The sequence below is a fragment of the Cynocephalus volans genome, chromosome 6 (assembly GCF_027409185.1).
Source record: "Cynocephalus volans isolate mCynVol1 chromosome 6, mCynVol1.pri, whole genome shotgun sequence".
In the NCBI taxonomy this organism is placed as follows: domain Eukaryota; kingdom Metazoa; phylum Chordata; class Mammalia; order Dermoptera; family Cynocephalidae; genus Cynocephalus; species Cynocephalus volans.
The window spans coordinates 3,056,237-3,081,946 of record NC_084465.1 but is presented as its reverse complement, the minus strand read 5'-3'; positions in this window follow the sequence as shown (position 1 = coordinate 3,081,946).

Below are 25,710 nucleotides of genomic sequence, written 5' to 3'. Positions count from 1 at the left end.
TGATGTCTGAACTTGAATTTGTAGCTGGACTGTAGCACATTCCTTGTCACATTCCCAAAGAAAAGCCAGGGAAGCCGGTGAGACCGAGGAAGGGAATCACATCCAAGTGTCCAGGGAGCCATGTGTCTTCCTTGGATGGAAACGCTGCATTATTTAAGTGTCAAGGATATCTCTTCTTTGCCCCCTTATTTTTATTTTATTTTTGTGTACATGCAAAAATTCAGAATCTCTGTCTTCAAACATTGATTGAAATTTCATTTGTTTGCAGTTTTGCAGCAGTTTGACTTCTGGAGGATCAGAATGAATTCTGACTCTCCTGGTCACCCGAAGGGATGGTTTATCCTGGGTGGTAACGGCAGACAGCACTGCTGAGGTCCTTGTCATGGGCAGAGCACAGTGCTGATTTCTTTACATGAACACTCATCGAATACTCACAAGAAAACCCTGTGAGTAGGATTCGTGAGTGTCCCCACTTTGCTGCTCTCAGAGTGGGGCACTGGGATTGGAAAGGGACGTCTGGTGGCAGAGTCCCTGGCATCAGCCACACAGCTCTCCTGCTGCCAGAGCCTGCCCCGTGGCCGGCAGGGCGAGCAGTCTAGGAAAACGTTACCTGAACAAACCTGGCCTAGGATTAGGCACAGCACATGTGCCGTCCTGACTCGGGAGCAGCGCTGGTGAAGAGGTGGGTCCTCTGGGATTGCCGGGGATCTGAGCAGGCCGTGGGGCCTCTGGAAACAGAACTGTACTGTTCTTCCAGGGGTCAGAGCGAGAGCTCAGTCCTTGAGGAGCTCGTGACATCTTTAATAAGTGTTCTTGTTTGTCTGTTTGGTTTTGTGTTTGGATAAATCTGGAACCTAAGCTCATTCTGTCCAACCAATTGAGTGTAGAACATTCTGGTTAATTGAGATCTCCAATTTGAGTTGTCCAAATAATTGGGGTTTATCTGTGCTGTTCTGGCAAAACACAAAGACTCTGTGCTCACCAAGTATGCAGCTGGGGGAGCAGCTAGAGGGAGGAGCAATTGGACGGCTCTGTGACTCTTCCCCTGAATAACATGAATATGAATCACGGACTCTGGGAGAACTTTGGTGGTGAGTCAAACCAGCGGCCCGATCCTCTCTCCATGCAGGACCCGACTTGACGTGGAATCCGGGCTATGGCTCTGACAATGCCACGCTGGGGATTTTGTTTGTTTTCCTGTTTGGGGTAGATCTAAACCCTGCAACACATGAAAAACATCATTTTAATACAGGTGCCACATATTGCAGACATCCACATGCCACACAGTGGAAAAACACTGCCTGAGTCACCCTTGCTGAGGGCTGCCCCCGCCCCACGCAAGGCCATGAACCCACTGCCCCCATGAACTCTGTACCCTTTGCCACCGAGATTGTTCTTTCTCTAGCTTGCCTGGGAGTCCCGGTGACAAACCACCAGAACCCGAGTGACTCACAGGATGGCAGAGCATCAGGGCCACAGGGGCCTGGGGGGCCTCCACCCAACTCGCTGCTCTGCAAGAAGAGGAAGCCATGGCCCAGAGAGGCCACAAGACCTGCCTCCTCCCAGCTGGCTGGCGGCAGAGCCAGGCTGGGGCTTCGTGGCTTCTGCTCCTGGTCTAGCGTTTCTGTCCATGACGAGAGCACTCAGATCCCAGGTGTACACCTCCAACTGTGAGTTTGAACACATTCTCATGTTCAACCAGTGGGGGTTGAACTGGGGGCCTGGGCCGTGCCAGGCTGCATGTCCTATGGTTGTCTGTGGACCCCTCACTGGCCCGGGAGGCTCCTTTTCCTGCTTGGGATATAACAGAGTTCACTGTGGTCCTCCTGCAAGGGACTATGCCTTCCCTGGTTCCTCCTCCAAAACTTACGGGGATTTCTAGGGCCTCACTAGAGGCTGGTATGCTAATAACCCACAAATTAATTACATGGTAAAACGGCAGTGGCAGAGTGAACTGGTTTTTATAGAAACAGCGGGACTTGGTGGAGAAAGGTGCCTCGGGCCAGGTGGTGGTCCACGTCTTCTCTCCATGCATATTTATGGATGGTGGCATGGCTCAGGGAGGTGGCTGTCAGGTTCAGATCCTGTGCCCCACGTACCAGGGGCTGTCTTGGGCCATTTGTTAACTGTACATCAATCTCCTCATCTGTCACGAGGGGAGCATAAAAACACCCACCTTGACAAGTTCTTGTGGCGATGTGCAGGTTAGTGCATGTAAAGGGCCTGTGCGGCCTGAGTTAGAGCCAGTGCTGGACGATGGCCCCGATGCTGAGCATGTGGGGCGGAGGGGACTCGGTAGCCCAGGACAGTTTTGCATAGGTGGTCCTTTCGGGGCACCCTCCGCAGGGCCATTGTGTGGGGAACTGCCTGCCCTGTTCACCTAGCAGACATTTCCATCCTCCAGCCTCAGAACCTCACAAATCTCACAGGAAGAGCAGACAGTGCTGGGTTCAGTGCGGGTCCCCAGAGCCTGCACCCTTCTCACAGGAGTTCGTTATGAAAGTGGGGTGTCCTCGCCCACTCCCTAGGCATTTCAATCCATCGTTTCTTTCTCTGCTTGCAGAGGCCTTACTGGTCTGGCAACTGCCTTTTCCACAACCTGTGGCTCTCTGGGAGGCGCAGCAGGGCATTGATGGTATTGGGTGTCTTGGTGTTGCATCCACCGAGGACCACCGGAGACCCACGGGCTCTGCAGACATTGCTCGGCAGGCGCTTTCCCCGTAGCTGGTCTTGGGCAGCATATTTCTGGACATGACCCGATGTGAGTTCTCAGATAACAGGCATTCAGGGGCTCCACCGGGTGGGTGCCTGCTGCCACGGTGTTTGCTGGGCTGCCCCAAAGCCTGCGTTCTGCCTTAGACAGTTTCAGACAGAGTGCATGGGTTTTTAAGACTTAATAAAAATCTCAGGAAGAGAAACCACATCTTACATTGTATCTGTAGCACGTAGCACAACGAGTGTCTGACAGCTGTCTCTCTTTTGTGTATTATGGTCAAATAGACATAACAAACTTATCATTTTAACCATTCATAAGTGCACAATCCAGTGGCATTAGACACGCTCACAATACTGTGCAACCATCACCACTAACTGTACCCAGAACATCTTCATCCTTTTTAACATTAACTCCTTACCTCTAAACACTCCTTTCGCCCTCCCCAGCCCCCAGTACCCTCTATTCTACTTTCTGCCACAGAATTTGTCAGCAGGTATTTCTTGAATAGACATATAAAATTACAGAATATTTGAGACACGAAAAATATAGCTAAAAATATAATGGGCATCTATCCCCAGCTGGAGAAAGGAGATATCACAGATACGACTGAAGTACCAAGTCCCCTTTCTGAGCCCATAACACACACTAAATCTAACATAAAATAGCAGACGGGCTTCCAAGTCAGTTCTTTCCATTAATAGATAAACAGAAAACACTTAAGTGATTCCTCCATGCAAGTCACTGTATTAAGTACATCAACTCATTTAAACTTCACAAAATTCCATGTATAGATACTGTTTATTAGACCCATTTTACAGGTGAAGAGACTAGTCTCAGAGGGGGCAAGTGTCAGAGCCAGGAGCTGCATCCAGAGCTGTGGGACCCCACAGTCCATGCTCTGAACCATGCCCATGCTCTTCAGGGCCAGCCCTGTCACACGTCCCTGCGTCTTCCCCAGGGATCCACCTGCTGCACTCTTGGCTTCCTTTTACCTATTAACACAGTGGACTGGATTTTTAGATAAATCAAGTCTCTGAATCGCGTGTCCCCTTTTAATCACGCCCTTCTCTCTGCAGACGTCCGCGACAATCCTCACCTTCGTTCCCCCAGCGGGGCTCCGTGTTTCTAATTCTAGGAGCTCTTTATAGTTTCCCGGCTGCTGCCTTTCCGCGGGAGCCCAGCCTCAAGGAGCGATGCACGTGTCTTGAGAGTCCTGGCGACACGTCAGCGACACTCCTTCCGTTCCTCCCGCTTCCCGCCAGGGCTGCACGGTCTGCTCTCTCTCTTCCCTGCTTTGTGCGTCCCTTGTCCCTCACCGTCTGTGTGAGTGAAGGGCTCAGTCCTCCACACCGGCCCTCTGGCTGGGGGCTCCACAGTGCCGTGCGGGGGGCTACACCTGCCCCTCCTGGAAGGACCCACCAGGGAAGGGGACACAGGAGGTGGAGTTCCTGTACGAGAGAAGGGGGACCGGGGCCTCGGGCTGCCACAGCCCTTTTGCGCCTGGTCTCTAGTGTGTGGACAGCAGGGCCAGCTCTGCGTGTCTCCCGTGGGTGGCCTAGCAGGTCAACGTCACGCAGCGTCTGCCCGAAGTCTCGCAGCTAGGCAGTCTCTGCCTGAAGCCTCCTCTCGTCCCTGGCACAGATGAAGATGTGACCCCTGTGGTCCCCTGTCTTCTCCTGGGCTCTCCACGTCCTCCCATGTCCCCTCTTGCCCACCTCTGCTTTCTTCCCCGCCACAGTCACTGGCTTCTGCCCTCTCCCCCTCACGTGGCTTTCCTTAGGGCCACCCGTGGCCACCTCAGTGCTGGATCTAAGAGACTTTCCTCAGGCCCGTGCTGCTGCCACTCCTGTGCACTGGTCCTCATCGCTGATCCCCCAGCGTCCACGAGCTGCCCTTCCACCTCCTCCCGATCTCGGCTCCTCTTCTGTCATGACACAGTCCTTCCTGCTGGCGATTCATGGTGCCACCCTCTGTGTGGCCGTGAAGCTGGAAGCATGGCCTGAAAGCCAGGAGAGGGGCACCAGGGAACCCCGAGAGGAGGCCCCTAGGAGGAGCATGCTTTGATGAGAGGCCCCGAGGACGTCCACGGGGACAGGCAGCCAGTACAGTACACGGGGAGGGGGACGCTTGCCCGAGGCCCCCGTGCCACCCAGGTGTCCCTGGCATCTGCCCCGCTGCCTCGCTCTGTTCGGCAGCAGCTTCCTCTGACATTTCCAGTTCTCAGCAGGCTGCCGTGCACAGACCCAGCTGCGGGCAGCTGCAGCAGCAGGTGAGGGAGGCAGCTGGCACTGACCGTCCGTTCTGGCTCTTTCTGCAGACCAGGGTGCTGCCGCACCCTCACTGGGCTCATCTCAGTGCCTCCCTGGTCAGTGTTCCCCTCTCACTGCTGGGGCTGCTGCTGTCACAGCGAGGCCCTGGGTATGGCTTGTGTTCCTGCCAGTGTGCCCATCCTGCACCTGTTGGTGGGCGAGGGCATACGACACTCTCAGGGGAGTGGAAATCTGGTACAGAGGGACCATTCATCTTCGTAACAACATCCAGCTGCTGTCTCGGAAGGAAGGGACTGCCACTTGCCCCGCTCAACACCAGTGTGCCCAGAAGTGGAGGGCCGTCTGGATTCCAGTCTTCCCGCAGCTGTAAATGCGCTGACATGCACTTGCTGTGTGGAGGCTTGCAGGTTGGTCGGGTCTGCTGGCGTGCCCTCCTGGCTCTGGAGAGACGCTGCTTCCCTGGGGACTGTCAGGAGGATGCCCCCTGCCACCCGAATGCAGCAGCGCCCACCATCTCTCAGTTCTGCTTGGCTCTTAACCTGCAATGGTCTTTTGGGCGATGGGGGCTTCGTCCATAAGCGGTTTGCTTTGAAAGCACCTGGTGTCCTACTTGGTCTTCCATTCAGCATCTCTGACAAGCCCGAAGCTGGTCTGTTAGAAACTGAACAGGTACTTTAATTTGACAGCAGAGCTCCTTAAACTTTTAGGACTTAGGCAAGCTGCTCAGCGCACGCTCTGATGTGCACATGCAGAGCCCCCCACAGAGGCAAAACCATGACTCGTTTCCTGTGCCTCCTCGCTGCGTTTGCTTGAGCAGCTGGTCGTAGCTTTTGGAAGAACAGCACGTCACAGCACACGACCCCGAGCAGGACAGTCACGGGAAACCCGCGCCCGTGCTCCCCACCACTCTTCTCTGTAGGGAGCCGGTTTACGGGCCCTCAGGGCACAGTGAAACTCAAAATAGAAGAATCCACCTTCTTTCTGTTGACACCAGCCTTGGGGACTTCCAGCCTTGGGGAGCCCAAACCCCTGAAGATGTTTCTGGGATGCTGTGGGCTCCAGGAACCCTGGAGTAGGGGGGAGCAGGACACCTCTCCCCTCCCTGCTCTCCAAGGTAGGCGGTCTCCCTTCTCTTCTCTCTCAATGTCATCTCTGATCACAGCTTCAACAACGCTATACATGAATGGCCCTCAGGTTGGTCCCTCTACCCAAGTCCTCATATTTTAACTGGGTCTTGAGTTTTGTGTTCCCTTTTCCATAATTACTTTCCTCATTTCTCATAACACCTTTACTGGTACAGACGAAGAAACAAAGACCCACAGGTGTTGGTGGCCTCCACCTAAGTGGACGACTGTTGTCACCTCCTGCTGGAGGAAAGCTAAGGGGTGCCCACCCCATCCCTACCCCAGGAGATGCCAAGCTTACATGCCCAGTGACAGTGTTTTTTAGGGGAGGACAAAGGTACTTCTGAAATAATTTCTCAGTGTTACGGGTTGAATTATGTCCCCCAAAGCTATGTTGACATTCTAATTCCCAGTACCTATCAAAGTGACCTTATTTGGAAATAGGGTCTTTGCAGATGTTATCAAGTTAAGATGAGGTCATCAGGGTGGGTCCTTCTAGTGGACTGAATTATGTCCCCCCAAAACTCATTGGAGCTTGAATTGTGTCCCCCAAGTTCTAAGATTCTATTAGAATCTTAGTCCCCATTGTGACTGTTAAGAGGGTGGAAAATCCTATTACAGGTCAAAAGTGGGGCCTTGAAGAGGTGATTGGATTGTAGGACCATGCAGTAGTGAATGGATTAAAAATGGTGGTCAGTGGTGTGGTTCTGAGGGCTGTAAAACAAGAGGAGAGTCTGTCTTTCTCTCTCTCTCTGTTCTCCTTCCACCGTCTTGCAATGTGAGACCCCTGGGTCACTGTCACCATCATCAGATGGACTTTGGACTTCCCAGACTCAGACACTGTAAGCAATAAATTTCATTTTCTTTATAAATCACCCAGTTCCATGTATTTTGTTATAAGCAACAAAAACAGACTAATACAGTCCTTAATCCAACATGACTGGTGTCCTTATAATGAGAGAAGAGACACATGGCCACAGAGAGGAGGCGGAGATGGGTGCAATGCAGCTGCAGCCTGGGGATGCCAGGGATTGACCTTAGGCCCCGGATGCTGGGAGAGTAGGAGGACTTCTACCCAGAGTCTCAGCGGGAGCATGGCCCTGCTGGCACCTTGATTTCAGACTTCCGGACTCCAGAGCTGTGAGAGAATGCATTTCTGTTGTTTTAAGCCACCAGCGTGTGGAGCTTTGTCACGGCTGCCCCGGGAGCCTGTTGCACCCCATAAGGACTGAAAACCCACGTAGGCTGGAGGCGCTGCAGGAAAGTCTCTGGCAGCCTGCAAGGCCCCCACTGCCGGCTCTACGACAGGCTGGGAGTCAGACAGAATAGTCGTGGTCTCGTGGAATTTTTAAAAATGGGATTCAAACCTTTCTAGATGTGGTCGAACATTTTTGAAGAAAACACGAGAGAGTTAGGTAGTCAACCACACAGAGAAATCACACGCAGTGAATTCCCATGCACACAGCCAAAGAATCCGTAGCTCTGTTGACAGATCCTCATGCTTCTTGACGTGACTTCACACGCCTCTTCTGGTCGTTATGATGGCTTTGGCATGTAGATGAGGCATACGAGAGCCCCTGTTCTGCAGACAACAAGGCAGATGCAGAGGGAGGCGAGGAGACCCCTTCAGTCATGGTGCACGCAGGCTCCCTACTCCCGACCCCGTTCTTTCCTCCCCACTGGAGGCTCTGTCTGAGGGAAGAGCACAGGGTAGTCTGGGGTGGAGTGGTGGAGTTAGCGTGGTTACTGCAGTGAGGTCGATTGCGGCATAGTACAGTACAGATGATCCTGGATGTAGGGTGAGGCTGCGTCCCATAAATCTATTGTAAGTTGAAAATATTGTAAATCAAAAATGCACGTAATATGCCGAACCTACTGAACATGATAGCTTAGCCTAGCGTACCTTAAACATGCTCAGAACACTTACATGAGCTTATAGTTGGGTAAAATCATCTATCACGAAGCATATTTTATAATAAAGTTTGAATATCTCTTGTAAGAGTATTATGCCATATATTGCTAGCCCAGGAAAAGATCAAAATTCAAAATTCGAAGTCTGATTTCTTCTTCTTTTTAAATGTTTTGTTTTTAGTGTTATGAATATTCATGAGGCACAAAGCAAATTGTCACCACTTGAGCCTAAGATGTCATGGCCAGATCCATACTGGCAGCATGTCCATTACCAAAAATTGTGATTATACCCCGTGTCCCCAATTATCCCCTCAATTATCCCCAGCCTCCCTCCCCATCCCCCTTTCTCCGCTCTTCTTTGTATCCCTAGGTCTGCTCTCTCCCTCTGCAGGTCCAGCACACCACTGTGATCTTTCTTTCCTTCCCTCTTTCTCTCTTAGCTCCCACTATGAGTGAGTACATGCAGTATTTATCCCTCTGTGCTTTGCTTATTTCACTCAACATAAGTTTCTCCAAGCTCATCCATGTTGTTGCAAATAGAAGAATTTCTTTTTTTATGGCGGAGTAGTACTCCATAGTGTGTATATACCACAGTTTCCTTATGCAATCATCCATCAGTGTACATTTAGGTTGGTTCCATATCTGGGCTATTGTGAACAGAGCTGCGATGAACATGGGAGGGCAGGTATCTCTTCAACATGATGATTTCCATTCCTTGGGTATATACCCAGAAGAGGGATTGCTAGACCATATGGAGGATCTATCTGTAGTTGTTTGAGCAACCTCCATACTGTTTTCCGTAGTGGTTGTTCTAACTTACAGTCCCACCAACAGTGTAAGAGTGTCCCCTTCTCTCCACATCCTCACCAGCATTTGTTATTCTTATTCTTTTTGATCATAGCCAGTCTAACTGGGGCAAGATGATATCTCAGTGTGGTTTTAATTTGCATTTCCCTGATGACTAGTGACGTTGAGCATTTTTTCATGTATCTGTAGGCCATTTGTATGTCTTCCTTTGAAAAATGTCTGTTCAGTTTCTTTGCCCATTTTTTAATTGGGTTATTTGTTTTTTTACTGTATACTTACTTGAGTTCCTTGTACATTACGGGTATTAATCCCTTGTTGGATGCATAGTTAGCAGAAATATTCTCCCACTCTGTAGGTTGTTGTTTCACTCTACTGATTGTTTCTTCTGCTGTGCAGAAGATTTTTAATTTGATACAGTCCCATTGGTTTATTTTTTCTTTTGTTGCTTGTGCTTCCAGGCTCATGTTCATAAAGTCTATGCCCAGACCTAGTTCCTGAAGTGTTTCACCTATATTTTCCCTTAGTAATTTTAAAGTTTCAGGTCTTATATTTAAATCTTTAATCCGTTTTGAGTTGATTTTAGTGTATGGTGAGAGGAGCATATCTAGTTTCATTCTTCTACAAATGGATATTCAAGTTTCCCAGCACCACTTATTGAAGAGGCAGTCTTTTCCCCAATGTATGTTTTTGTTCCCTTTGTCAAATTTCATATGGCTGTAAGCCTGAGGGGTGATTTCTGGGTTCTCTATTCTGCTCCATTGGTCCGAGTGTCTATTTGTATGCCAGTACCATGCTGTTTTGGTTACTATAGCTTTGAAGTATAATTTGAAGTTGGGTAGTGTTATGCTTCCGGCTTTATGTTTTTTGCTCAGGATTGCTTCGGCTATTTGGTGTCTTTTGTTGTTCCATATGAATGTTGAGATTGTTTTTAACATTTCTGTGAACAATATCATTGGTATTTTGATGGGAATTGCATTGAATCTGTAGATCACTTTGGGTAGTAGAGACATTTTCACAATGTTAATTCTTCCAATTCAAAAGCATGGAATGTCTTTCCATCATTTTGTGTCTTCTTTAATTTCTTTCAATAGTGGTTTGTAGTTCTCATTGTAGACATCTTTCACCTCCTTGATTAAATTGATTCCTGGGTATTTATTTATTTATTTATTGTGACTGTTCTAAATGGGCTTACTTTCTTGATTTCTCTTTATGTTAGCTCATTATTGGAGAGTATAAATGCAACTGATTTGGGGGCATTTATTTTGTATCCTGCAATGTTACTGAAGCTCTTAACCAGCTCTAGGAGTTTTTTGATAGAGTCTTTAGGTTTTTCTGTATATAGTATCATGTCATCAGCAAATAGGGACAATTTGACTTCACCTTTTCCAATCTGGATCCCATTTATTACTTTCTCTTGCCTGATTGTTCTGGCTAGTACTTCTAGTACTATGTTAAATAGAAGTGGTAAGAATGGGCATCCTTGTTTGGTTCCTGTTCTTAAGGGAAAAGCCTTCAGTTTTTCCCCGTTCAGAATGATACTGGCAGTGGGCTTGTCATATATGGCTTTTATTGGGTTGAGATACTTTCCTTCTATACCTAATTTGTTGAGAGTCTTTGTCATGAAGCGATGTTGAATTTTGTCAAATGCTTTTTCATCATCTATGGAGATAATCATATGGTCTTTGTCCTTGAGTTTGTTGATGTGATGTATCACATTTATTGACTTGTGCATGTTGAAACATTCCCACATCCCTGGGATGAATCCCACTTGATCATGGTGTATAAATTTTTTGATGTGTTGCTGTATTCTGATTGCTAATATTTTATTGAGGATTTTTGCGTCTGTGTTCATCAAGGATATTGGCCTGTAATTTTCTTTTTTTGTTGTGTCTTTTTCTGGTTTTGGTATCACAGTTATGTTGGCCTCATAGAATGGGTTTGGGAGAATGGCTTCTGTTTCAATTTTTTGGAATAGTTTGTGGAGAATTGGTATTAATTCCTCTTTAAAGATTTGGTAAAATTCAGCTGTAAAGCCATCCAGACCTGGTATTTCTTTGTTGGAAGACTGCTGATTCCTGCTTCAGTCTCGTTGCTTGTTATGTTGTCTGTTCAGGTTTTCTCCCTCTTCTTGGTTCAGTCTAAGTAGTTTGTATGTGTCCAAAAACTTATCCATATCTTCCAGGTTTTCATATTTGTTGTCATACAGTTGTTTACAATAGTCTCTAATGATTCTTCATATTTCTGTGGTATCAGTTGTAATGTCTCTTTCTCCATTTCTGATTTCTGTTATTTGGGTCTTCTCTCTTCTTTTTTTTTGTTAACCTGGCTAATGGTTTGTCTATTTTATTTATCTTCTTGAAAAACCAGCTTTTTGTTTCATTGATCTTTTCTATCACTTTTTGGGTCTCTATTTCATTTAGTTCTGCTCTGATCTTAATTATTTCTTTCCGTCTACTACCTTTAGGATTGGATTGTTGTTTTTCAAGTTTTTTGAGGTGTAGGGTTAGGTCATTTATTTGAAATCTTTCCATTCTTTTGATGTAAACATTTATTGTAATAAATTTGCCTCTTAGCACTGCTTTTACAGTATCCCACAGATTTTGGTATGATGTATCTCTATTTTCATTAGTTTCAGGAATTTTTTTGATTTTCTGTTTAATTTCCTCTTGGACCCATAGGTCATTCAGGAGCCTATTGTTTAGTTTCCATCTATTTGTATAGTTTCCAGTGTTTTGCTTGTTATTGATTTTCAGTTTTAGTCCATTGTGGTCTGAAAAGATACTTGGAATGATTTCCATTTTCTTAGATTTGCTGAGACTAGATTTGTGACTTAATATGTGGTCTATCTTGGAGAATGTTCCAGGTGCTGATGGGAAGAAAGTATATTCTTTAGTTGTTGAGTGAAATGTTCTGTATATATGTGCCAGGTCCAGTTGGTCTAAGGTATAGTTTAAATCCTGTGTCTCTTTGTTGATTTGTTGTCTGGAACATCTGTTCCATACTGAGAGAGGGGTGGTCAGGTCACCCACTATTAATGTATTAGGACCTATTTCTTTCTTTAGGTCTAAGAGTGTTTGCTTTATATATCTGGGTGTTCCAGTAGTGGGTGCATATGATTGTTCTATCTTCTAGCTGGATAGATCCTTTTATCATTATATAGTGGCTTTGTCTCTTTTTATGTTTTTTGTTGTAAAGTTTATTTTATCTGATGTAAGAATAGCTACTCCTGCTCGTGTTTGGTTTCTATTTGCATGTTATTTCTTCTTCCATCCCTTCACTTTTAGTCTGTGTATGTCTCTATATGCGAGGTGGGTCTCTTGAAGACAGCATATACATGGGTCTAGTTTTTTAATCCAATCAGTCAATCTGTGCCTTTTGGATGGGAAGTTTAATCCATTCACATTTAGGGTGGTTATTGACAGGTATTGTTTAATTGCTGTCATTTAATTGCTTTTGTTTAGATGTCTTAAATATCTTTTGATCCTTATTTCTCCTTTTATTTCTCTTCTTCAATGTTAGTTGGATATTTAAGGTGGCATAATTCAGCTTCTTGTTCTTTCTCACTGGCATTTTTGTTTTAATAGCAGGTTTTGCTTTTTCTTGTGTATCCATGATAGTGACATTCATTATTCAGATCCCAGATGCAGGACTCCCTTGAGAATTTCTTGCAGGGCTGGTCATGTGGTGGTGAACTCCCACAATTTTTGTTTGTCTGGGAAATACACTATTTATCCCTCATTTCTCAAGGAGAGACTTGCTGGGAAAAGAATTCTTGGTTGGCAATTTTTTTCTTTTAGTATTTTGAATATATCATTCCACTTTCTTCTGGACTCTAGGGTTTCAGTTGAGAAATCTGCTGTTAGTCTGATGAGGGTTCCCTTATAGGTGACTTGATGCTTTTCTCTTGCTGCTTTTAGAATTCTCTTTTTGTCTTTGAGCTTTGCAAATTTGACTATAATTTGTCTCAGGGAGGATCTTTTTGGATTGAATCTGTTTGGGGAACTTTGAGCTTCCTGGACCTGAAGGCCTGCATCTCTCCCTACCCCTGGGAAATTTCTGTTATTATTTCCTTGAATAGGTTTTCAATATCTTTTCCTTTCTCCTCCCCTTCTGGAATACCCACAATTTGGATGTTAGAGTGCTTGAGGTTGTCTGCTATCTCTTTTAGATTTTCCTCATTATTTTTGATTCTCCCCCCTCCCCCCCTTTCTTTTTTGTCTGCCAGGATTATATTTCGAAAAGATCATCTTCGAGATCTGAAAATCTTTCTTCTGCTTGCTCTAGCCTGCTGCTTAAGCTCTCTGTTGTGTTTTATATTTCAATTAGTGAATCTTTCATTTCTAGGAGTTCTGCTGCATTCTTTTTTAAGGTATCAATCTCTTTGTAAATTTCCTCCTTCATATTCTGGATATTTTTTTTTGTTTGTTTCCTTGTATTCTCTAATTGAGCCTTCTTTTATTTCTTCAAGATTTCTTAAGATCATTGCTCAGAATTCTTTTTCAGATATTTGAAGGATTCCCTGTTCTATGGGGTCTGGAATTTGATCATTACTGTATTCCTTTGGTGGTGCCATATCTTCTTGTTTGTCTGTAGTTCTAGTATTTTTTTGTTGATATTTGGTCATCTGGTAGAGGACTTGCTTCTTCTCTTACTCTGGGGTTGGCTGTGAGGATAAAGACTTCTTCCTCTATTTGCAGGCTCTACTGGTGACTCTTCTTATATCAGTGTAGTCAAGTGAGTGGCAAGTTGTCTGTAGAGTGGCCCTGGCTGCTACTGTGGTGGTGAACTGTCCTTGCGGTGACAGTAGGTGTGGCAGTATCTATATTACACCACCTTGGCTCCTGTTCTAGCTTTCCGTGGCTGTAGACTGAGACTCTGGTGCTGTGCAGGTCTCAGCTCACCTTGGTGCTTACTGGACTGTGTGCACTTTCCTTCCCCCCCAGGGCCTTAGACTGTACCCTGGTGCCACAAGGGTCTGGTCTCAGCTCACCTCGGTGGCTGCTGGGCTGTGTGAACTTCCCTTCCCCCTGGGGCCTTAGACAGAGTCTCAGTGCCACATGGGTCTTGGCTCACCTCAGTGGCTGCTGGGTTATGGGCACTTCCCTCTGGGCCTTAGACTCCGAAGTATGGTTTCTAATGAATGCATAGAATCGAAAAATTGTAGTCAAACCATCATAAAGGTGAAAAATTGTAAGTTGAGCCGTCATAAGTCAGAGACCATCTGAAATATAATATAACGTAGTGTAGCACAGTGTGGTGTGGTATGGCCAGCACAGCACAGCATCCCAGAGTATAACGTGGCTTGTTTAGTGCGGTTCCTGTTGCAATGGTGGGAGCTATTATGTTTAAGTCAAAACCTGACTCACCAATGTGGCCAGTGTATCTTCCAACACAAATGATGAAAAGAAATAGATTGGGGAACTTCCTGAAACACAAACAATTCCCCATTCAAGGTAAGGCCAGCAGTTCAAAGCCACTGAGTCATGCATTCCTGTAGCATATGAACACTGATACCCCAATGGAGTAATTGGGGCTGGATCTTGAGAGCACAGCAAACACCCTTCCTGTCATTATGGGTGTGGGCCTCCCGCAGACCTCAGCAAATGCTTCCCATTGCATTGGTGACATCGGAGCCTCGGGGGGCTGGAGGTGGGTTGGGTGAGGCCACAGCCATGGTCAGGAGGAGAGACACTCCACGGCTAGCCCTGGCTCTCTGCATCCGCTGTGTAGAGCCTAGCCACGATTCCCACTGTGGGTGACAGTCCTTCCTCTGTGGTGCTGAGGAGGCCTTCACTTCCACCAGGTTAGTTCTGGAGGAGATAAATCCAGTGCTTCATGTATAGGAGGGCAGGGTCATGCCACTTCTCACCTGGGGGGGTCTGCTCTTTTTCTTCCTGTCCCTTTACCTTCCTAGGCAGCCCCTCCCACCCCAACACACACCCTGCCGTGTCCCTTCCTGCCAATGGTCTCATTGCCAGCACCTCAAGGTGCCCTTGAGACCCCCGGGGCGTCCTGGGGCTGTCTACTACCCCACGCCCTGAAAGAAAATGCGCAAATCATCATGACAGATGTACGATGGCCCTTTCCAGGGAAGAAAGAGTCTGTCTTGTTGAATAAACAAAATAATTGGCAGAGGTTCATTTATCTGCTGTGTGAATTTTAATTTCTGGGGGGTTAGCATGAGGGAATTCATAATTGGGGAAGGAGTTGAAAGTGCAGAGTAGTGTTCTCGTGTTGGAAGCACATTACCCAGCAGCAATGTGATGTGATGGCGTGTGAGTGTGCCTGGTCATGTTAGAATCCTTTTCTGGGCTGACCTCGAGGAATATGGATTCTGGTTTCCGTGGCTCCTGTTCTTTGGCTATGACATCTCCGTCCACTTATTTACATTTCTCCATCAGTCTTTCCTTTTCCCCAATGGAAACTTTCAATGTCTTGTCTGGTTTTGACCAAACTAAGTACGAAGAAGCATCGAGACCTATCATGAGTCTGATTCATTACAGACAGTTTCAAGTACAACTGTTGCCTGTGGTTTTGATGAATTTTAATGAGCTTTACTCCATGAAAAAGGGAAACAGAAATGTAGTCATGCCAAGTGACCCCACCTCCTAGACGGCCTGTGCTATCTACTTGTCCCACTTCAGGGCATGTCGTCAGACCAGCAACAGGACCACATCTGTATTTTGGGGTGCTGTGTTACAGTCCCCCGTAATTGTCCAAGTGCAGCACCTCTCCCTTCTGTAGGGACCTGCGCATGGTACACAGAACCTTGCTCAGCTGGACTGTTGGGCAGGAGACCTCTCCCGACTTTGGGGCAAGAAACAGTGGGATCTCCCAAGTGGCATGTGAGAAGAGGATGCCCTGGCAGAAGAGGAGCTTGGTCGGCAGGAGAGAAGGCAATGGTGGGACCCAAGGGCCCCTGTGTCTGGAGCTGCAGGAAGAGGAAGAGGCCGGGCAGCTGCGCCTGCAAGAGGCTGTGCTGGGAGGCCACAGGCGGGAGACGGTAGGGGAGCCTGGGGCACCAGGAGCAGGGCCCCGGGGCGCTCTCCACCCCTGCAGGACCAGGGCCTGGGCCGGAGCCAGGTGTGGGAGGGGCGATGGGTTGCCTGCGGCCACTTGGGCTGGCTCCCCCATCTTGTCCCCTCGGTGAGTCAGGGTGTGACCTCCTGGGCAGGCGCTGCTCCTTCAGAGGAGGCAGCGCCATGGCAGCGTAGGCCTCTGGGAAGAGTTCTGTGGCCACTGAAAGGGGTTAGGAAACGCCACGCTGGGCCGTGCGATGAACTGCCCTGCCATTTCTTAATTAGTCTGTGCGAAGCGCCAGTGTTGCAGGGTGCTTAGGGAGCGAGGCAGGGGTGCGGTGTGCTGTGCAGCGGCGTCACAAGCGGGCAGCGAGAAGCTCCCTGCGGGGTCTGTGCTTCTGAGCTGAGCTTGTCTCATCTCTCAAGCTGCCCAAGTCTGCCATTCCCCTGGGGAAGTTTTTCATTTAGAAACTGTCTTAAGTGCCTCTCATATGTTCAAACATGAACCATGATGGCCGTCCGAGCCGTGGGAGGTGTGCAGAGCAAAGCTGCACTCATGCATCATGGCAAAGCAGGCCATGGCCCCCAGCCGCCCCCGGCCGTCCCTTTCCAGGCTGCCCTTTGCTCTGCCCACTTGCGCAGGGCGCTGGCCTTTCCCTCCTCTCCCCGTCAGAAGTTGTTCTCAATAAAAGTGAATGTGAGTCATTTACACGCTGGTATGAATGAGCTTCAGCCAACTCTTCCCTGATTCACTTGTAAATACTAACCGAGGGCTACCAGGTTCCAGGTGCTGGGGACATGGAAACCTCATCCCTGCCCTGTGAGATCCAGGACGAGAGCAGACGGGAAGAGAAACAGATAATCAGGGTTCAATGTGGCCAGTGCAGAGTTGCTCCCAGGGTTCTTTTAGGAGCAGAGATACTCACTTCCTGTGGACTAGGGCTGGTCGAGGAAGGCTTTCTGGAGGAGGTGGCTGGGCTGGGTGTTAAGGATGAGTGGGGGGAGAGAGGGAAAGGTGTGGGTGTGAGCAGGCAGAGGGCTAAGCCAAGGCGCACCCAAGACCAAGGGCATGGAATGTTCTGGAAGCTCCAGGAGGCTCAGTGTCACTGGGTAGTGTGAAGGAATAGGTGGAGCTAAGTAGCTGAGTAGCCTGGTGATCGGGAGCTGTCCAGAATTCCAAGCAGGAACTCGACAGAGTCTCTCAACTTTTTACAGGATGAAGCGAATGGAATTGCTGATCTTTAGCCGTTTTGTGCCAACACAAATGGCAGCTTTGTGTGGTCTGACCTAACAGAAAAGTTGCTCAGGTGTCTTTGCAGAGGGTGGGCAGAAGAGGACACCCTGGGGCCCCGTCAGGAGCCTGTTGATGGCCTGCTCAGACACGGCCGGAGCGGGTGGTGTGCAGACCAAGCATGGGCGGGGAGAAGGTCAAGACAGAGGTAAAGCTGGCAGAGCTGGACGGGCCTGCACAGGAGCCAGAGGAGCAGGAGCAAGTGATGGGTGCCACCTGGGCTTCCAGCTTGGTGACAGGGCAGACGGTGGTGTGTCCAGCCAGGATAAAGGACCAGGGACAGGCTGAGAGCAGGGGCTCAGGGAGGCTGTGATGAGTTCACTTTTGGATGAATCTAGGGACATTTAGTCCAAAATATACAAACCTGCATGTGACAAGGACTCTTAAGGCCCTGGCAACATGTTAAGATAGACAAGGGTGATTTGGGGATGAAAGGCCCCACCAGTCGCTCTCCAGTCACATTTTGTAGGTGGCCACACTTGGGCCGTACCGGTCCTGCTTTGTACTTGCAGACTGTTGCATGACCTGCTGGCATCGGGACTTGAGAAACCAAAGAGGCCTTATAGATTGTCAGGCACCCATTTAGGCAGAGCTGTGGTGGCCAAGCCTTTCTGGGGACAGGGCTCAGAGGAGTTAGTCAACTCATTCAGGGTAGCACAGCTTGCAAGAGGAGGAGCTGGGAGTCCTGGAGTCCCCAGCAGCCACTCGGGCCCATCCAGGGCCCTCCACAGTGGGTCCCCTGCCCTTCCACTCTGGAGAGCATGTCACCAGGGCTTTCCCTGCTGTTGTCCGTGTTGAGGTCCCCTCGGCTGTGGCCCACTCCCCTTCCGTGAGCACCCTCAGCCTTGCCTCTGTCCCCAAGTATTCCTGCTCAATGTTTCCCGATCCCACCGTCTTCCATCCCACACCACTGAGTCCCTGCAGTTCTCTCTCTAAGCAATGACTAATGATGGTGATAGCGATGACAGATAAACATATAAGATGCCTGCCGCATGCCTGCCGGGCCCTCTTGTAGGTGGTTTATACATGTAAGCTCTTTAATCCCCCAACACACTTAGGAAATAGGTCCTTTTTAAATCTCCATTTTACAGGCGAGGTTACTGCAGCACAGCCAGTAAATGGCAGTTAGGATTCAAACTCAAAGCAGTGATGGCCACCTCCGTAGACCTGTACTGACATGCCAGGCCAGTCCTGGAAGTGGTGCCACAGCAGGGCTGGCTTGGGGAGGACACCTGGGGACAGCTGGTCAGCTATCTCCTTCCTAAGTAGGGGCCTGTGGTGGGGGAGGAAAGGTTGGTGTATGCGGGGTGCAGGATGGAGGCTGGGAGGAAAGCATAGGACTTCAGCCTCATTCCTGGACCCTTGGATTCCTTGTGTTTGTCTGAGGGCCGCCCTCAGCATGAGGAGGTGACCTGGGCTCAGAATGTGAAGGCAACCTGGTCTCAGTACCTAGAGGTGACATGGGCTTAGCATGTGAAAGTGACCTTGGCTCAGTACACGGGTGACCTGGTCTCAGTATCTAGAGGTGATCTGGGCTCAGTACATAAAGATGTCCTGGGTTCAGTAATGGACGTATCCTGGGCTCAGTACATGTGGGTGTCCGTGCCTCTGGCCGGCATCTGGACACCACAGCTGGTGTCAAAGTTTTCCGACCACTTCAAGGGCTCTCATGGCTGTTTCAGGGTCAGGGAGCTGGGCCAAAGCAAGAGCTGGGATCAGTTCCCACCCAGAGCCTTCTGCAAACCACAGAGCCAAGTGTCAGAGCTGCCATGGCAGGGGTCAGCACAGGCCAGGACATGGACATTCCCAGGGTGTCAACATGCTGCAGCTCTCTGCTGAGGGCCTGCAGGGCCTGCTGAGGCCCAGACACAGCAACACAGCTGGCAAGGATGACCCGAAGGTCCCCAAGACAGGCAGAGGTCTCTCTCTCTAATCTTCACGTGCTCACACACTCACTCATTCATACTCACACATCCACACACTCAAACTCTCATAATATCACACACTCACACTCACACACACTCACACACACACACACTCACACACACACACTCTCACTCACACACTCATGCTCACAGACTCACACTCACACACTCACACACTCATGCTCACAGACACACTCACACACTCACCTCTGCCAGATGCTCCAGTGTTGGGTTTTACCATTGGTGCTTCCATCGTCACCGTCTCCCCATAGGTCTCCTTGCATGCAGGACAGACACCTGAGGCTGCCACCGTCACACATGTTAAGTTTACATACTGCTCCCTTCTGCAGAGAAGTGGCAGTAATGGCAACAGGTCTGTGACCTTAGAACATTCAGGGACCTCAGAAGCATCTTACCACCTGGTCACCCAGAAGACGAGGAGGCTGAGGGCACCAGGCTCACGTCCTAAGGATGCAGGGCCAGGGCCAATGCTGGCACTCTGACTGCCTGCCCTGGCCCTGCCTCTGTGCAAGGGGTAGTCACTAGGGCTTGGAGAGGCTGGGAGGCCTGCTGGGGACACCTGAGGCCCACACTCCCAGCACATTGCCCTCGGATCCCATGATGCCCGTTACCTGTGCTGCAAAGGCAAGGCTGCGGTGTGTTTCTTATGGCTGATGTCTTCCTGAAAAATCGTGCATGAGTCTGTGCTTCAGAGCAAGTGCGACTTTAGCTGGTTCATTGCTGGCTCAGAAACAGCTGCCGTATCCTGCATTTCAAGTTAGTAGTTGTCGAATAAAACAAACCAGGCTTGGTCCTGATTTGACTTTGCTCTTTAATGTTTGAGGAGGGAGGAAAGAACAAACGTGTGTCTTGCTATGGTCTGTTTGTTCTTTTGACACATATTTACAGAACATGTGCTGGGGCTGATGCAGAGTGTGCTTGAGGTGCCAGGTGTCGTGTGAGTGGAGTGAGCCCTCAGCGGCTGCTCTCTACGGCTGGTGCAGGTGATCACACGACCGCACAAGTCCTGTGGAATGTCAGAGAGGGCCATAACAGTCAGGACAAATGTCCGTGTCCCTCCAGACTCATGCTGAAACCCTAATCCCCAGGGTGACAATGTCAGGAGGTGGGCCCTTTGGCTAGCGAAGAGGTCATGAAGGTTCCCTGATGAATGGGTTTAGTGCCCTTATAAAAGGGACCTCAGAGTGACCCCTCACCCCTTACCATGAGAGGACAAAATGAGAAGGTACCATCTGTGAACCCAAAGCAGGACCTCCCTAGACACCAAAGCTGCCTTGACCTTGGACTTCCAGCCTCCAGAGCTATGAGCAGTACATTTCTGTTCTTGAAGCCACCAGTTTCTGGTGCCTTGTTCTACAGCCTGAATGGACGACTCCCTCCAACCTGCTCTTCCTGCTTTCACTGCGGCCCTCCAGACTCTCCCAAAACAGGGTCCTCCAGGGCTGCCACCTCACTAGGCCAAAGCTGACATTCCCACAGCCATCTGCAGGGCCCCCAGGCCTCTCTGTCCTCACCTCTGTCCCCTTCATTCCAGCCACGCTATCCTCCTCACCTCCTTGACCACCAGTGGCTGGAGGGGGGGGGCAGACACCTGCAGAGGAGTAAGTGGGCAGCCCGAGGTGCGGGGAAGATGGCAGGGACAATGGGCAGAGAGGGGCTCACAGGAACATGTGCAGGGCTTTTTTAGCCAAGAGAATGGCTCCCCAGTGTTGGGGCAAAAGTGCAGGGAGGGAGGGAGGCAGGGCAGGGTCCGCTGGGACAGCAGCCTGGCAGGCTCAGAAGTCCCAGCCTCATCCAGCTGCTCTCACATGGGTGCATGACAACACCTGCGTGGCTATTCTGCATCTGCTCCGGAGCCAAGTCCTGTTGTGCTGCCAGACGTCACCTGATACCTGCCGAGGAGAAACAGTTTAAACGACCCAGGCCTCTGTCCCCCATCCGCCTGTCATTTGTGGAGTGCACAGCAGCTTGCCTGGTGGGCTGCGCAGGTGAGCATTTGGGGGTCAGGTGCAGCTGTGAAAGGTGAGCCCTGTGGAATGGAGGGGCTTTCATCAAAGCCTCCGCTTGGCTGTGACGGTGTCAGGGTCGGGGTGGGGGTTTCAAAACGCACAGGGCTTAGGTGTCAAGATGTTGTCCCCCGCTCTCACGGCCGTGTCAGTCTGAGCCACTGGCATCCTTTGATATTCTGAGCCCGGGACGGGAGCCCTGGCCCGGGGGAAGCCTGGCGGCAAATCCAGCTACACGGACCTGAGCCCGCTCCTTGTCAGCAGCAGGGGTGGTGTGTTTCAGAACCACTCAATGCCCTGTGAACAGTTTGGCCACTTGTAAGGGTTAGTCACGACTCTGAGCTGACTTACTTGTAATAGAATTTATGATGGGTTGGAGTTCTTTGCTATTTCCCCATTTCCCTGTAATCAATGATCTTGGTGTTCAGTTCCACTGCATTATCCTAGCTGGAAACTCCAGGAGAATATGATTCATGAGCTCACCAGTGGGTGCTGGTTACCACACAGCCAACCTTCAAAGTGGAAGTTTGCCTTTGGAGACTGCATCTTCCGGGTCCCAATTGTTCCTGGCCTTGGCCTGGATCTGAAAGGGCCTACTTTGAAGCAAGCTGACAGTAATGTGATTGCTAAGGCTATTGTAACCTGCAAATATGATTTCTTTTCAAGAAATCATATTTAGACTTTACCTTGACTGAGGAAAGAAGAAGAAGAAAGGAAAACTCCCTTGTGCTTAGATGTAATAGTATTTTTTAAAAATTAGTCTTTTGGGGGATATTCATAACCAAAGAGGAGAAAGACTTGTACACAAAACATTGAAACTACATTAAACTACAAAATATTGCTGAAAGATGTTAAAGAAGATATAATAGAGACATTCTGCATTCATGGATTGGAAGACTTAATATCATTAAGATGCTGAGACTACCCGAAGTGATCTATAGATTCAATGTAATCTTGTCAAAATCCAACAACATTTTTTTTCAGAAATAGAAAAATCCATCCTAAAGTTCATATGGAATCTCAAGGGACCCCAAATAGGCAAAACAATCTTGCAAAAGGTCTTATACTTCCTGATTTCAAAACATATTACAAAGCTACAGTAACCAAAAGAGTGTAATACTGTCATAAAGACAGATATATAGGACAATGGAATAGAATAGAGAGGTCAAAAATAACCCTCAGGAATATGGTCAAATGATCTTTGATGAGGGTGCCAAGGCCACTCAATGGGGAAATGACAGTCTCTTCAACGAACGGTGCTGGGACAACTGGACATCCACATGCAGAAAAATGAAGCTGGACCCCAACCCTACACCATATACAAAAATTAACTGAACATGGATTGAAGACCTAAATGTAAAAACTAAAACTATAAAAATCCTAGAAGAAAACATAAGAGAAAAGATTATATGACATTGGATTTGGCAATGATTTCTAGGCTATGACACCAAAAGTATAGGCAATGAAAGCAAAGATAGGCAAATGGGACCACATAAAACTAAAAATCTTCTGTGTATCAAAGTACATAATCAACAAAGTGAAAAAGCAACCTATGGCATGAGAGAAAATACTTGCAGACCATGTATATGATAAGGGATTACTATCCAGAATATATAAAGAACTTCTACAACTCAACAACAACAACAACAGGCAAACAAACCAAGTAACTCAAAAAATGGGCAAAGGACTTGAACAGACATTTCTCCAAAGATGGCAGATGGGCAGACAAACACACAGAAAGGTGCTCAGCACCGCTTACTGTTAGAGAGATGAAAAACCAAAACCACGATGAGATGCCACCTTGCATCCATTAGGGTGGCAACTACAAAGAAACAAAACAAAATAAAACAAAAACCATCCTTGTTGGCAAGGATGTAGAGAAACCGAAAACTTCACACACTGTTGGTGAGAATATAAAATGGTGCAGCTGTGGGTAAACCAGTATGGCGGTTCCTCAAAAAATTAAAAGTGAAACTACCATATTATCCAGCAATATCACTTCTGAGCATACACCCAAAGGGTCTTAAGCAGATATTTGCACACCCACGTTCGTAGCAGCGTTATTCACAATAGCCAAAATGTGGAGCAAACCAAGTGTGCATCAACAGATGAACGATAAACACAATGCGGTATATACATGCCGTGGAATATTATTCAGCCTAAAAAGGAAGGAAATCCTGTCACAGGCTATAATATGAATGAACTTTGAGACATCATGCTAGGGAGATAAGCCGGTCACAAAAAGACAAACACTATTATTCCACTTACATGAGGTCCCTAGAGTCATCAAATTCATAGACAGAAAGTAGAATGGAGGTTGCCAGGGGCTGGGGGAGGGAACGGGAAGTTGTCCTTTGAAGGGTATAGAGATTCAGTTTATCGAGATAAAAAAATTTTTTGGAGATCCATTGCACAACAACATGAGTGTATTTAACACTATTGGAGCGTACACTTAAAAATGGTTAAGGTGGTAAATTTTACATTATGTGTTTTTCACCACAATTTAAAGTTTTTAAAAAATCCAAGATATTCCAAATGGCAGAGATTTAAAACTAAAATGGAATCTCAAAGTTTAAGAGGAGATTTTCAGTAGAAATCAGAATTTTAAATCTAGCTTGTTAATCAATGCATGAGGAACACAACAGTTCCTGGTGTTTATAACCACTGAAACACGCACACAAAACTCAACACACAGGTCTGTGGATGTCGAAGAATATTCGTATTTCAAGCTATGAAACATGGACTTTTTTGAACTTAATAAGGGCTCAAAAAAAAAAAAAATCTTCCTGGATCAAATCAAACCTAATGAGTGACCTGGTTTCGAATGTCTTTGAATGAGTCCACGCCCATGAGGCCACTGTGGTGTCAGGATGTCCCCCGGGCGTTGGTCATTTCCACTTCCAGGTCTCAAGGTGGGTACAAAGTGTGAATGGTCCTCTGTTTTCAGTGGGACTGTCGTCCACTCGTAACGATGGCCTCAGGGGGCTGGTGCGCTGTCCAGAGGCGTGGTGGGTCCTCCTGCACAAGCGCAAGAGATCTCTTAGGAACTTCATACAACTTAATATAACAAGGGGAGACCCAGCAGCGCTGCAGCCGGGGCAGCAGCGTGAAGAGGTGGCCTTGTGTGAGCGGAGAGGCGTCTTCGGGACTGATGCAGGAAGAGCTCTCCTCCCCTGCTGTGGCCTGACACCTGTGCGTCTGCTGGCTTTGGAGGACTGCAGAGCCCTGTGTTTGTGCGGGACACGGTATTGGCAGTGTGTCTATCTGGAGCAGATTATCTGGCAGTGCGCAGGGTTCTCCGACCAGTGCACACTTTGGCCTGTTCTTTGGTGACCCCGAGCAGGCCCTGGCACTGCAATGCTGGAAGCTCATGGTGGACTTACGGTTTTCAGACCATGACAGTCGTGTCTGTCCTGGGCCCACAGGCCTCCTTTGTGCCTGCTCAGCCACCAGCTCCCAGGCCAGAGTCCTAGGCACTGTGGGGGACATGGCCTTCATCCATCCTTGGGATCCTTGCAGAGTCTGCAGGCCTGTGGAGCAAGGATGTTCTTCTGACCCATGCAGGTTTGCGTGGGCTTCTGGGCACCGTCATCTGGACCGTGCCACCATCGCCCATGCATAGGAGGCAGAGGGGGCATCGTTCTCTGATGGACCATGCAAATGTCAGGAGAGGTTGGAGAGGTTGTTAAACAACCACAGAAACTTGGTGCAGACAGTCGTAAACACATATTTTCTGTGCGTCTGCAGAGTTCCCAGGACCTGGGCTGGGTAGCTGGGATTCTGCTGTCACTGGTGTGGCCGAGTGTCTCAGCGGGGGCAGCTGCTTCTCGTGTCTGTCATCCTCCTCCTAGGACCACCTTGAGCACAGCCTCACCCCCACGGCCTCAGCAGTGCCCTCGGGCAAGGGGAGACCCTTCACAGATCTGAGAGTGGTGAGGCCGGGCTCCTCTCACGCCCACCTTGCTGGATTAGCCCCATAGCACTCCAGCTTTCGGTAGGAAAAGTTACACTCTTAAAAGTGAGGATCCCGAAATGCATTTGTTTATATGACTTATGTCCACCTACATTCACTATATTGGGAATTGAAACTAATTAACTTTAAAAAAATCTATTAATTTATCCCAGAACAACAATAAAATTCCATTAGCATAATTTATGCTATAACTCATGCTTATAATTTATAGCATAATTTATGTTAGCATCAATATCATATTTGAATGAAAAATAACCATATTTCCAAAACAAAAAAATGAGAACTTTTTAGTGGCATTGTCTTAAAGTTTTGGAAATCTCTGTAGTGCCCAGCTTGACAGAAGATGCTGGTTTCTGAATCTGCTCTTGTGTTTTTGCTGAAGTATATGAAGGAAATCTGACCTCACGCCGACATATAAATAGCAAAAAAAAGAGCATTTTATTGGTCTTTTGGGTAAGTCTGGATAATCTTCTTTGATACTGCACCAGAACTCAATGAGTTGTAGTCTCTTACAGCTTATTTTCAATGCAGAACCTGGAACTGAGTCGATGGACTTTTTAACTCCATTGCATTAAAATCCATCAGTCCATCTTGCAACTTGAACATGTCGTGTTGATCATTTGGAAAATATCAATTCACTGCATTAT